The 13,612-nt window shown below is 47.6% G+C and overlaps 1 protein-coding gene and 1 non-coding gene across 2 annotated transcripts in view; one reads left to right on the top strand and one right to left on the bottom strand.

The window, feature by feature from the left end:
- The window catches only part of PACRG (parkin coregulated), a 469,671-nt gene that overhangs the window by 50,376 nt on the left and 405,683 nt on the right, over positions 1 to 13,612 (bottom strand). The window lies entirely within an intron of this gene.
- On the top strand, positions 2,754 to 2,829 carry TRNAS-AGA (transfer RNA serine (anticodon AGA)). The gene has a single exon. It is a non-coding gene; the product is annotated as a tRNA-Ser (tRNA).

Raw genomic sequence — 13,612 nt, 5'->3', positions numbered from 1 at the left:
CTCCCCCATCCTTCTCTCTCTCTCTCTCTCTCTCTTTCTCCTCTCTCTAAAATCAATAAATAGAATCTCTTATTTATTTATTTATTTATTTATTTATTTATTTTAGTGAGAGGAGGGGAGATAGTGAGACAGGCTCCCTCATGAGCCCCAACTGGGATCCATCCTGCCAGCCCCCGTCTGGGGCTAATGCTCAAGTCAACTGAGCTATCCTCAGCACCCAGGGCCGATGCTCGAACCATTTGAGCCACTGGCCAGCGGGGCAGCTATTAATATTTGATTTAGAAGCTCAGAGTAGAGGGTGGGGTGGGGTCAAATATGGGATCTGTGGGGGTTCAGATGGCGTCGAGGGCTATGGGGTTGAATGAGGTCGCCCAGGGACCTCACTTTTCTGCTCACTGTGGGAGCAGAAAAGAGAGAGAAGGGGGAGGGGGAGAGGAAGGGTGGAGAAGCAGATGGTCACTTCTCTTGTGTGCCCTGGCCGGGAATCAAACCTGAGGCATCCATACATCGGGCCGATGCTCTATCTACTGAGCCAACCAGCCAGGGCCAATAAATAGAATCTTAAAAAAAGAAAAAATAAAGTACTCCCACGGCAGAGTCTAAAAGATGAAGCCACAGGAGTCACCGACTTGAACACATTGTAGAGTGCCCTCCAGGAAAAATACTTTGATAGCCTCTTCTTTTGTTTTTAATGAATTATAAATGTATGAAACCGTTGCAGTGAATATTATTTGTTTGTAGGGTGTAGTCTGGGCAATAGAAACTGATATCAATATGTTTAAAAGATGATGATGGTGGAACGTGGCAGAAAGAGAGACGCGGTCTCAGCTGCCCTCCCCCCACACCCACACGGGGCAATTAGCTTCCTGGTGGTGGGTTAGTGACCAGAGAAACATGACCGAGAATGTCTTCTCCCCCGTTAAAAACCTCCACAATGTTTTTTTTTTTTTTTTTATAGCTCTGCAGTTTCTCAGTGGCTCAAATACTTTGGTTGCCAACGTTAAAAATCTCCCTTTCCGGCACCATTGTCGTTTGAGACAAACTTGCGCTCTAGCACTGGGCACTTGGTCCTCTCCCAAAAGCTTACATCGACATGAAGGATTAGGTTGGCGACGGAGTGAACCGGGACCTTTTAGAGGATAGGCGTATGGAGAGATGAAGCCATATCTCACGTCGTCCTAAATGAGACACTTAACGTCACAGGAGAGTGCCGGACGGCTCAGTCCCCGGGCTGGACCCAGCCTCTCCCGGCTCTCGTGCCAATCCGACGGGGCCTGGGCGGGTGAAATACAGCCGGTGCCGGGCATTCTTCTCTAAACACACCCCATAAACAACAGTGAATTTCTTTTGTAAATGGAAGCTTATGACAAGGCAAGGCAGACCATTCCTGCGACGCAAGCGCTCTTAAATTATCCGTGCCGGAGCCGGGCGCCGAGGGCACTTCGATGTCTGAAACGCGCACATAAAGTGAACATTTTCAGTCCCCTTCGGCCCCATATTACAGAATGTTATCAGAAATACGAGATGATTCAAAGATAGATCCTTGGTTAAGCCCATCCAGAAAAGTGCGATAAATCAGCTCTACCAGAACTGAATGCAACTGAAAAAAAAAAAAAAATATATATATATATATATCAAGGAAAAGATCTAAGAAAAGAGTTTTTCTTTCAGAAAAGAAAAGAAAGAAAATAAAAAACCTACTGAAAACAATTGAGAAGAATGGTATTAAACGAAAGGGCCCATCTTGTTCTGTCTAATGAAGTGAAGACGCCATTGCAGATGGGGACATTGTGGCTTTCTTCGAAGCAAACTCAGACTTAGCACTAAAACCACGGCAAGGACATATTATCACCAACTGAAAAGGAGAAATGCACCCCCATGTTCATGGCGGCCTTGTTCACAATAGCAAAGATCTGGCAACAGCCCAAGTGTCCGTCAGTGGACGAGCGGATTAAAAAGCTGTGATACATATACACAGTGGAATACTATGGGGCCATGAAAAAGAAGGAAATATAAAGATTATGTTTAGCGATAACCTGGATGGACCTGGAAACTATTATGTTGAGTGAAATATGCCAGGCAGGGAAAGAAAATGGCATATGACCTCACTCATTTGAGGAATCCAAGAACAGTGAAACTTGAGGAACGGAATTGAGACAGAGGAGGGATCAAAGGGACCAGAGGAAAAGAGGACAGAGGGAAAGGGGATGAGAGGATGGGATAAACCTGAAGGGAACGGGGGAGGGGGGCAGAGGAGATGTTGAGGGGAATAGGGGAGGGGGGAGGCATTCGGGGTGACTCTAGAATCTATGTAAACACAATTAATTAAATAAAAAAAAAAACCACTTCCAACATACAAAAGCCCTGGGCCAGATGGTTTCACAGGTGAATTCTACTAAATATTCAAAGAACTAACTCTAACTCTTATCTTTCTAAAAAGAAAAAAGAAAAAGAAAGAAAGAAAACCATTGCTCTCTGAGAGTCGTTGAAGGAGCTTGTGGTTACAGGAAAGCTCAGCCGGTCAAGCCAGAGGCCGCGGCGCAGGAAGGCGGTTTGGACAGCTGCTCGCCAGCCCTCGTGCGCGTGGGCTCAGTTCTCCGACCACCGTTAGCCTCAGGCCGACGTCGGCGTCAGCCACGGGCCCTGTTTACATCTCCGGTGTGCGACGGGCCTTCCAACCTCTGCTACCAAATTCTCAGCATCTGGGCCTTGGGAACCCAGATTAAGTCTCTCTTTAAAAACACAACAACAAAGCCCTGGCGGGTTGGCTCAGCGGTAGAGCGTCAGCCTAGAGTGCAGAGGACCTGGGTTCGATTCCCGGCCAGGGCACACAGGAGAAGCGCCCATCTGCTTCTCCACCCCTCCCCCTCTCCTTCCTCTCTGTCTCTCTCTTCCCCTCCCGCAGCCTAGCCGAGGCTCCATTAGAGCAAAGATGGCCCAGGCCCTGGGGATGGCTCCTTGGCCTCTGCCTCAGGCGCTAGAGTGGCTCTGGTCGCAGCAGAGCGACACCCCGGAGGGGCAGAGCATCGCCCCCTGGTGGGCAGAGCGTCGCCCCCTGGTGGGCGTGCCGGGTGGATCCCGTCGGGCGCATGCGGGAGTCTGTCTGACTGTCTCTCCCTGTTTCCAGCTTCAGAAAAATGCAAAAAAAAACAACAACAAAAAACACAACAACAAACCATCAACCATCAAGATGAATATTCATCTTCTAAACTAGATAGAATTAAATTTCGATCAAGTTAGCATTTCAGGGTTTGACTCAAGTTTGCGTTTTTGTTGTTGTTTCCTAAGCATCGTTAGTTGTGTTAGAGGAAGGACAGAGATGACCAGATCCAGGACTCGGAGGAGGCCTCTGGCATGGGATGGGTTAGAGGGTGACGGGGACCCCAGGGAGGAGGAGCTCAGGGGGACCGCCCTCCCCCCGGCCCCCCGTGGCGTGCGTCTGTGTCTGTGTGTAGTCTCCAACGAGCTACGCGGCCTTAGGGATGGAAAGACCCTCGTCTTCTGACAAACCCGGAGGGAGGGAAACGGTGACAGCAGCTTAAAGGTGTAATTAAACAGCGCCCTGAAGCTCCGTGGGGGCGCGCACACAGCCTGGAGATGTCTGGGACACACACGCAGGTTCTTACTGAAGGCGTCATTTGGTGCCCAGCCCGGGCCAGCTCCCTCTCCCCATGGGCCGTAGGTCCTCACAGTGACAGTGTGTGGCCGTGCCAGTGACAGCCAGCTGCAGGGGCAGCGGGGTATCAGGGACATTTGCTCAATGATAGGGTCACAGTCTCCAAACACAGAGAGCATCCAAGGGCCCCAATCACGAACACGCTGCCTCCGTGATCTCTCGGGACAAGGAAAGTCCTGCTCGGGACAGGCCCACCGCGGGCCTCTCTGGGTTAAATCGTGAACCAAACAAAAATTGGCCTGTTATAAAAACCAAACCAAAAGAGACCCACTTCACCAAGTACGCACTGTATTGGTGTGTGTGTGTGTGTGTGTGTGGGGAAAGACAATTGTTTTCAGACTAAAACAATGCTACCAGCAAAAACAATGCTCATTTCAACTGCAATTTGCAATTCGTGATTGGAACCCATTTAAATGTTGGTTTAGGTCTGAACTCATCCAAACACAAGGAAAGTAATTCCCTGTGATATTTGAAGACATCATCTTTTTCTCAAGTAACAATGAAAAAAAAATATATATATATATTTTTGCTTGAAGGCTGAAAACATTCATTCATTGCTATAAATGACCCAACCCTGTCAACGGTTAAGTATTCTAAAGGCGCTGTGGCTTATCCACATTTAATTTTCCCTCAGTTATTTTATTAACCAAATCCATCGAGGTCAAATCATCTTGGATGAGCAATCCTAATTGTCCTTATTTGTAAATGTTTGCTAAACCACAGAAGACGGGATATTATCACATCACATCACCCTTGTGTGTCGGATGCTAAAAGTACTGTCTCTGGTTTTTTATTAGAGAAGTCATTTCATATAACTGAAGAAAGATAATTGAGCCCTATAAATCAAGGGGAAGATGCTACCATGATTACAGTCTATCCGTTGCCAAGTGCACTTTGCACATGCGCTTGAATTGCACTGAGGAATGCATGGGGAGGAAGTCAATGTTGCTCTGCTAGGTAATTTCCATTTGTAATAAACACGACCCACGGTGGCATTAATTAATAGAATAATGGTGTTGATGTATATCATTAGTGATTAGCTTTTAGAGCAATTCATCAGGTGATCATCATTTACCTAAAAATACTGTTGAGGAGAAGAAAGATGACATTTCGACTCCTGGGGTCCCTTAGGGAGGAGGAAAGATCTTTGGCTGTGAGTAAATCTAATTCAATTTTCTGACTTTGGGTCCCATGTCTTTTGTTGCATGGATGACATCAGTCACTGTAGCTTTGGCTAACAGAATTGTTCAAAAAGCTCTCTTTAACTGGAATACACCCATTAGGCAGTAGCGTTGCCGTCTGAGTCAGATCCCTGCTCTCTCTCCGCATTTCCTGCCAGGTTCGTGCACGGATGGATCCGAATGGCGGAAATTCCCGGTGGGGCTGGGCTTCACTGTGGATCAAGATTCTCTGCCCCCTCCCCGCCACCCTCCATCTCTGGGCTCAGGGGTAGCCTCTAACCTTCTACCCACCACTCACCTTGCTTTCTGGTTCCTGACTCGTTGCTGGAATCCAAGCCCTCCCCTGGCTCTGACACAAAGGATACAAACACACAACTTAACTCAGACTCCTCACCAAATGGCCACACCGACCACACTGTATGGTGGCTCCTAGTCTTTCCCCAGCGCTGGCTCGTCCTGGGAGGTGACCCCCGATGGCCCTGCCTCCCCAGCGGCTGGCTCACTCCTCGTCTCTGGGCCTTCCCTGACAGACAGCTCCACGGTCCCCCCAACGTCACAACAGGGCTGCCTGGAGCCTGGGCTCTGTCACCCCACCAGGGCCGGCCAGACGAGCGGGGGAGGACTGGACACGGGACAGGCACGCACACTTTTCTTGTGATACAAGTTGGGGTGATCATGAAGTTCAAGACCTCGTGTTGTTTTCTATTCTAGTCTGTAATCCTTTCTGGTTTTCTTCATCTGAAAACCCAATACAGGCTTGAGAAGATAAAGCAAGATTGTATCAAAAATATAACTGTCCAGTTGCATAGTGTATTGATTTCCTCCCAAAGAGAACATATACATTTAAATGAAGCCTTTCCAGTGTATTGGCTCAACACTGGCTGTCTCCTTTGCTTCTCCCTGATTGAGCCAATGACATTTACGTGGTATAGAAAATCTTTTCTTTGACTAGAAAGCGTGCTTCCAAATATCGAACATCATTTTCTTTTTCCATGTAATTTCCATTAAGAATTAAAGGAAGATTGGCAGATAAATATGTCCAAGACAACCTTTGGTTGCTTTTCATGGGGGAATTGCAAGGCATTTTTAGAAAATCCAACTTTTTCCGTTGTGAAATTTCAAACTGACGACAAGAGAGATCTTTCTGGAACATGAAATATGAACCAGAGGAGAAGACCCAGGCTTCCGGGCTGCGGAGAAAGCCCGCTCTGGAAATAGTTCACCTGAGGGAAGCAGCTTGTTCCAGGTCACCGGGCAGCAGGGGCGGAGCTGGACCAGGACCGCCCTCCGGCACCCGCGGCCTTAGCGCTGCACGGGGCACCGCCCGGGGGCACCCCCACCAGGCGGGCGCAGGGAGGGTGGGGGAAGTGGACAAAGAGCTCGCTCATCCAGAGCAGAGCCAAAGGTTGGGGGGGGAGAGGTCTTTAGGGTTATTAACCAGAATGAAACAGAACACAGTCAACAGGACAGGTCGGGAGCCACGTCACAGGGAGAGGTGTTCAGGGTTATTAACCAGAATGAAACAGAACACAGTCAACAGGACAGGTCGGGAGCCACGTCACGGGGAGAGGTGTTCAGGGTTATTAACCAGAATGAAACAGAACACAGTCAACAGGACAGGTCGGGAGCCACGTCACAGGGAGAGGTGTTCAGGGTTATTAACCAGAATGAAACAGAACACAGTCAACAGGACAGGTCGGGAGCCACGTCACAGGGAAGAGGTGTTTAGGGTTATTAACCAGGATGCAACAGAACACAGTCAACAGGACAGGTCGGAGCCACGTCACGGGGAGAGGTGTTCAGGGTTATTAACCAGGATGCAACAGAATACAGCCGAGAGGACAGGTCGGGAGCCACGTCACGGGGAGAGGTGTTCAGGGTTATTAACCAGGATGCAACAGAACACAGCCCAGAGGACAGGTCGGGAGCCACGTCACAGGGGAGAGGTGTTCAGGGTTATTAACCAGGATGCAACAGAACACAGCCAACAGGACAGGTCGGGAGCCACGTCACGGGGAGAGGTGTTCAGGGTTATTAACCAGGATGCAACAGAACACAGTCAACAGGACAGGTCGGAGCCACGTCACGGAGGCGGAGAGCTGACTGGGAAGGGGGGGTCCCGGCAGGGAGGGGTCGCCGGTGATTTGAAGAGCCGTTCCCGGGTCAGAGCAGCAGTGGGCGATGACAGAAGGGCCACCTGCCGTGTTGGACCCGGCCTCCTCCTCAGTCACCCCGATCTCTCTGGGTCTTCACTAACAGAATTTGGGAAATTCAACACCGCTAGCAGCATCAACTGTTGTGGATTTTAGGCAGGGAGTGTAGTAGTGTTGTATCCTGAGCAGCCAAACTCTTCCTAAACCTTTTAAAAATATATCTGTTTTTTTTGTTTTTGTTTTTGTTTTTTGTTTTTTTTTTAATTTACTCTCCCCAGCACAGCTTCCCTCCCACACGGGGTTCTTCCACGCGCACATCCAGCCCCACCCCAGGGCTTCCGGCTCTTCCTCCTCCCACGAGCTCTCTGCACCCCCTCGCTGGTGCTCCACTCACCGAACAAAACCCTGGCAAAGCCCGCGTTCAGGCACACGGGGGACACCGCTGTCTCACGAGCCATTCCTGGCGTGGGAGCATGGGAGCGAGTGTGAGTGTGGAAGGAGGAGAGGGTGATGACTCAGGCTGCGTGCACGGCACCCCGTGATGAGTGGAAGGACGCGCTGACAGGAGAGACAGCTACATTGGGGGGGGGGGGAGAAGCAGCCAGGTGTCCGACTGGGGAAGCCTTCTGCCGTGCTGCCAGACCTCATTCCTACAGACCTGACTCCAGGAGAGGGCAGCGGTCAAACAGGGAGGGGCACATCCTGCAGTCCTCTTCCAAAGGGACTCCTTGAAACCCAGGGGCAGCCAGTTGCTCAGGAGGACTGTGAGAAGAGAAGAGAGCTCACCCCAGCAGACAGTCTCAGGTGAGAGCTGGCAGAACACACAGGCACGAGCTGGTCAGACTCAGAGCAATGCCCCAACATGGCGTCCCTGAAGGCTCAAAGAGTAACATCTAGTCCAGGGGTCCCCAAACTTTTTACACAGGGAGCCAGTTCACTGTCCCTCAGACCGTTGGAGGGCCGGACTATAAAAAAAAAACTATGAACAAATCCCTATGCACACTGCACATATCTTATTTTAAAGTAAAAAAACAAAACAGGAACAAATACAATATTTAAAATAAAAAACAAGTAAATTTAAATCAAGAAACTGACCAGTATTTCAATGGGAACTATGGGCCTGCTTTTGGCTAATGAGATGGTCAATATGCTCCTTTCATTGACCACCAATGAAAGAGGTGCCCCTTCCAGAAGTGCAGCGGGGGCCGGATAAATGGCCTCAGGGGGCCGCATGTGGCCCGTGGGCTGGAGTTTGGGGACCCCTGATTTAGTCTCTCCACCACGACTTTATTCCTTCCTCCCAACAACCCAGACAGAAGATCTTACAACCTCATTTCATAAATGAGGATAATATTCGGGAAGAATGCGTGCCTTAATGAAAGTCATTTGTCTAAGGGGTGAGTTTTGGACTTGAAATTTGGAAAGCTTTCTTATAATTCATTTACCAAATGTGTATTTACCACCGCAATGGGCAACCCCTAGGCCACGTGTTGGGGAGACGGACACCATCTTCTGCCGGCTGAGACAACAAAAAGTCTTATCAGTGGTTACGTGTCAAAAGTGGTGTTGAAGTATATGAGATGATTCAAGTATGAAGGACAAAGAAGCAGGAGTGATTGATCGAAAGACAGGAGAGACACCATTTGGGGGGAGCTTTTTAACATCAGAGATACTTTCTGGGAAGTCTGAATATTCTATCGTATGATACTGAGAAAAATTAAGATTAAAGTCAATAGAGCTCAAAGAAGAACTATTCAAAGTATAAGAATAGAGACTGGAAATCCTTTATGATGATGTTGAAAGTCTTTCTCCTTGGTTCTGAGACCACCAGTGGTCAACTGGCTGAAACGCCCAGCGTGGTGACTGGGATAAAAAGGCGTGTTCCGATCAGCGCGGCGGCAGAAAGAATGTCAGACCACTTCCTCCTTCATTATACCGGCACTTGACAAAGCTTTCCTCTTACGTAAACTAGATCCAAGTTCTGTCCTGCCCTGGGTAGACACCCTTGCCCTCCAATGGAATGCCGTGGTAAGGGATGGATTCAGTTGAACTAGTGCCATATTTGCGTCTATGCGAGAGGCGAGCTTTGAGTTCTGGTATTGATTGTGGAGTTCATTATTTATGCTTTTGTGTAAAACTCGCCCACTGAGATACTTTCCTAAATCGATACATATTTTTGTGTCGTGTAATGGAATAAAAGAGGAAGCAAAGGTGAGCCTTCTGAAATAATAGGAATGTGAAAATTTGGGTACAGATTCAATTCTACCAAGTAAGATGGACTCTTATGTTAGTCTATAAGCATTAAACATTTTCTTCTCCAGTTGAACAGAGAGGAAGTATAATTGCAATCTTATATGAAAGGTTTGGTAAAACGCCCTTCGACAGCTGTTCCTTAAGGCAGATCCTTTATTTCAATGATCAATGGAAGGCTTGTAGCAGCATATGAGACGCATAGATCTTGTGGCAGGAATAAACAACACTTGAGAGTATAAATAAAGCATTTTTTCATTGATGTCACACAGGACAACGGTTGTGAGCAACTACCCTCCTTCCCTCATGACGTGGCTTCGGGTACAAAACAGGCAGTACTAACCTATTAAGTCGGACGGTGAAACCACTTTCGTGGTAGAACTTCTACAAAGAAAGAGTTTGCAAGAGCAAATAGGTTATAAAATGATTAATTTGTGACCTTACACTAGTGTAATTTATGGCGTTTCACTTTCTTTTCATAGGAAGTATCTTATGAGAACAGAAATATGACTTTGGAGACGGGAACAGGAATGACAAAAGGGCCACCCCAACTCACTCTGTCTTAAAAGAACATTATTATTTTTTGAATAATGTTACTGCTGGCCTGACATTTATTCTCAACACAAGTCGAGCATTTTTGTTTCGTTCAAGCAAAAGATAAAGAGGAACTGAAGCTAGAATTTCTCCTTATTTAATAACACCTGGTCAAATTAGTTATATTGATAGGAAACGTTTATGTAGAAAATATGCACCAAGACAGAAACCCATTTACGTAAGACTGTCTCTATCCAGAATACAAATCCAAATATAGTTTTATGAAACAGTCATGTGACCAAAAATTATAGTGTCAGGCTAAAGAGATGGAAGCTACCCCTCAAATAAAACAACCTACCAATCAACCAACCAGAAACATAGCATATACTTAAGGCTGACGAAATTCCTCTCGCTGACAAATTCAAGGAAGTGTCTCCACAACTGTTGTATCGCAAAACTGTTTTATCTGCAATCCACCAACCACTCAATACCTAGATGGCCAATGCCTGGCACCCTGGCAGTCTCTAGAGTGGACATTTTCGTTGATCCTGCTTCTTTATTAACCTGAGGTTCTGCAAACACCAGAATCTTGTGTAACACAGCCTTCCCACCGATCAATCTGAGCTGGAAAATGGGGTGAACTGCATCTGCATCTACGGAGGAATAAATCTTCAACTCATCAGCAGACAAATACTGACCGAGTGTTCAAAAAAAAACAAAAAAACCTAGGCTTAGAAATACAGAGAGGAGATTCAACCCCATTTCTCCTGTCATAAACGTTATTTTCCAAAAGGGGAACAAAGCTAGAAAAGCAGAACTAGGCACAAACAAGTCACAGTGACAGGCAACCAAGAGTCTCCGGACGGAGACAGACGGTGAGCCCAAAATGGCGCCAGGAGGAACGGAGGAGGGCAGCCACTCTGGGAACCTTTTCGGAGGTGAAATCACACTTTGGTATGAAGAGACATGGATGTGCTGTGGCAGATGGGGGGGGGGGGGTGACACTTCCACACACGAAGCTCTGACAGCGGTGTGGTATCTGACAGTCAAGAGTTCCAAGGGACCCTGGCGGCCATTGTTGTCCCGGTCGGCAGCATCACCAAGATCTTTGCAGAGAAAGAATCAGTGCCTGAAGATCCACTCATTCACAAGGAACCTTTGGGAAAGCGGGAAGTTTCCTGGTTTTCCTAAAGCCTTTCCCTCATAGGCGATATTTGACAATAATAAGATGTCAGATGAAACCAGGACCTGGCTTGCCGAGGGCAGAATTTAGAGAGGAAACTGTAGACTTTAGGGATCTCCTTGGAGGCCGGTAAGGAAATTTGAAGAAAAAAAAACATTAAAAACAAATCTCTATAAGATAGCTCTAATAACCTTACGAAACCTTATGAAAAATTCCCGAGAGAAATGTAGAGGAGGAAGTGAATGGTATTTTGGATCGTTTCTCTCCGCTCCGGCGAGCTGTGGCGTGTTCGGCGCACTACCCCCTTGCTGGTTCGTGGACGCAGAGGACGAGGACGTGGGACGGTGGCGAGCTGACAGCTTCTCAGAGGGGGAGCATCTCGAGGAATTTGGAAGCCGATATTTCGTATTAAATGAATAAAAGAAAGCCACACGTGCATTTTCTAATCACAAAATTCATCCCCACGTACTCGCGTGGCTTATTTTCATGGAGGGCAGCTCCGATCGTGGAGAAATTGGGAAATTATGTTAATTGAGTCTCTGTCCCCAGATGGCTAGACCAGGTTGTATTAAGCCTGATATAACTCTCCTTTGCTTCAAGATGATCAAAAATACAATCTGCAAAAGGAGAAGTATTATCTGTCTTGGGCATATTATAGAGTGATAGGAAATGGTGGTACTTCCCGAAGCTCGGACCATGCCGGTGACAGTGATTCTGCCCTCTTAACCCCTTGCCGAGGTGGGACACTTGAGCCCTTTCGTTTTTAAAAGTCCTGTGGGATTTACTAGGTTAGCAATTTCAGAAGGTCGCAGTCACTGTTGGACTAAATCAGCAAGACAGAAACTCTCCTGTTGACTATTTAGCCTGTTGGAGGTGACCACTGGGTTTACTGTCAGCTCTAGCTGGTTCCGTTGACATAATTACACCGACCTCAGGGGAAAAAAGTCCCACGGAACCCGGCTAGTTCTCTGCATCTGTGTCTGCTTCTATTTTGTTTTGTTTATTCACTTGCTTTGTTTTGTTTTGCCTTTTTTTTTTTGATCCCACATATAAGTGAAATCATATGGTATTTGTCTTTCTCTGGCTTATTTCACTTAGCGTAACACCCTCTAGGTCTAGCCATCCATGTTGTCACAAATAGCATAATTTCATTTATTTGTAGCTTCTTCAATTTCTTTCTTTAATGTCTTACTTCTTTTTTTTCCTTCATTTTTAAAAAAAACTGTTAATTTTGTTGATTGTACAGAGAGGAAGGGAGGAGGGAGGGAGGGAGAGAGAAAGAGAGAGAAACAGAGAGAGAGAGAGATAGAGGGAGAGAGAGAAACATCAACCTTCTCCACCATGTGCCCTGACCGGGGATATCTGTCAACCTCTGCGCTTCGCTTTGGGACAATGGTCTAACCCAGTGGTCTCCAATCTTTTTTGGGCCACGAACTGGTTTAATGTCAGAAAATATTTTCATGGACTGGCCTTTAGGGTGGGGCAGATAAATGCACAAAATAAAATTATGTGATCGGCGTAAAAACTGTGGTATTTTTAAATATAATTGTCGAACTTACGAGACAAGCATCAAGAGTGAGTCTTAGACGGATGTAATAGAGGGAATCTGGTCATTTTTTAAAAATAAAACATCGTTCAGACTTAAATATAAATAAAACAAAAATAATGTAAGTTATTTATTCTTTCTCTGCAGACTGGTACCAAATGTCCCACAGGCCAGTACCGGTCTACGGCCCGGGCGTTGGGGACCACTGCTCTAACCAACCGAGCCACCCAGCCAGGGGCGGAGTTTTCAAAGTACAGGTCTTTCTCCTTTTCACCTTCTAATTTCAGGCAAATCCACCCAATTATGTACTTACTGCCAGCCATGACTTCCCACCTCCTCAGGGACCTCTTTCAATAGCTGACTTGCTTTCTGGTTTGACTCTTCAGTTTTATGGAGAGTATCTATTTATTCATTTCAACAAGGCCGTGTCTTTTTCATTTTAAAGCGAACAACACATTTCTCCCTGGACCCAGAACCCTACCCAGGTGGCCCCGTTGTAGCTCCCTCAGAATCCAGTCTCGGGGCAGAGCTGCCTACAGGCGCTGCCCCCTCAGCCCTGCTCTGGGCGCCCCCCACCACCGCACCCTGGTTCCCCCCCCTCTCTGTGGACTCACCCCTCTCTGGGCCTGCCCCTCAGCCCAGAGGACATTTCTCAGTCCTTATCTCCCAGAGAAATTTCGACTACGCCCCCGATTGTTTAAAACACGCTCTCCTTTTGGCTTCTGCAGAGTAAACTGTCCTGGCTCCTCTCCTCCACCCCTGGCCTCCACCCCTGACCTCCTCTGGGAGCCGTCCAAGCCTGTAGTGTAGACGGAACCCAGGGCCGCACCCGAGACCACGCTTCCCCACCCGCTCGTTCCTGCTTTCTAGGGAGCGTCTCCTCCCTCAGTGACTTCAGTTACCCTCAAAAAACCTGACGGCTCTTAACTCGCTGTTCCCTACCAGGCACAAAAGCAAAGTCAACCAACAAGCGGACGAGAAACAGGCTCCCAGACTCAGAGAAGACTTGGACGGTGGCCGGACAGGAGGGGCGCGGGGGGCCGGGGGGTTAGGGAAGGGAGTTAAGAAGTCCAGATCGACAGTTACGGG

This window comes from Saccopteryx leptura, chromosome 3, assembly GCF_036850995.1.
Source record: "Saccopteryx leptura isolate mSacLep1 chromosome 3, mSacLep1_pri_phased_curated, whole genome shotgun sequence".
In the NCBI taxonomy this organism is placed as follows: domain Eukaryota; kingdom Metazoa; phylum Chordata; class Mammalia; order Chiroptera; family Emballonuridae; genus Saccopteryx; species Saccopteryx leptura.
The sequence above is the reverse complement of the archived record's forward strand: the minus strand, read 5'-3'. Positions and strand labels throughout refer to the sequence as shown.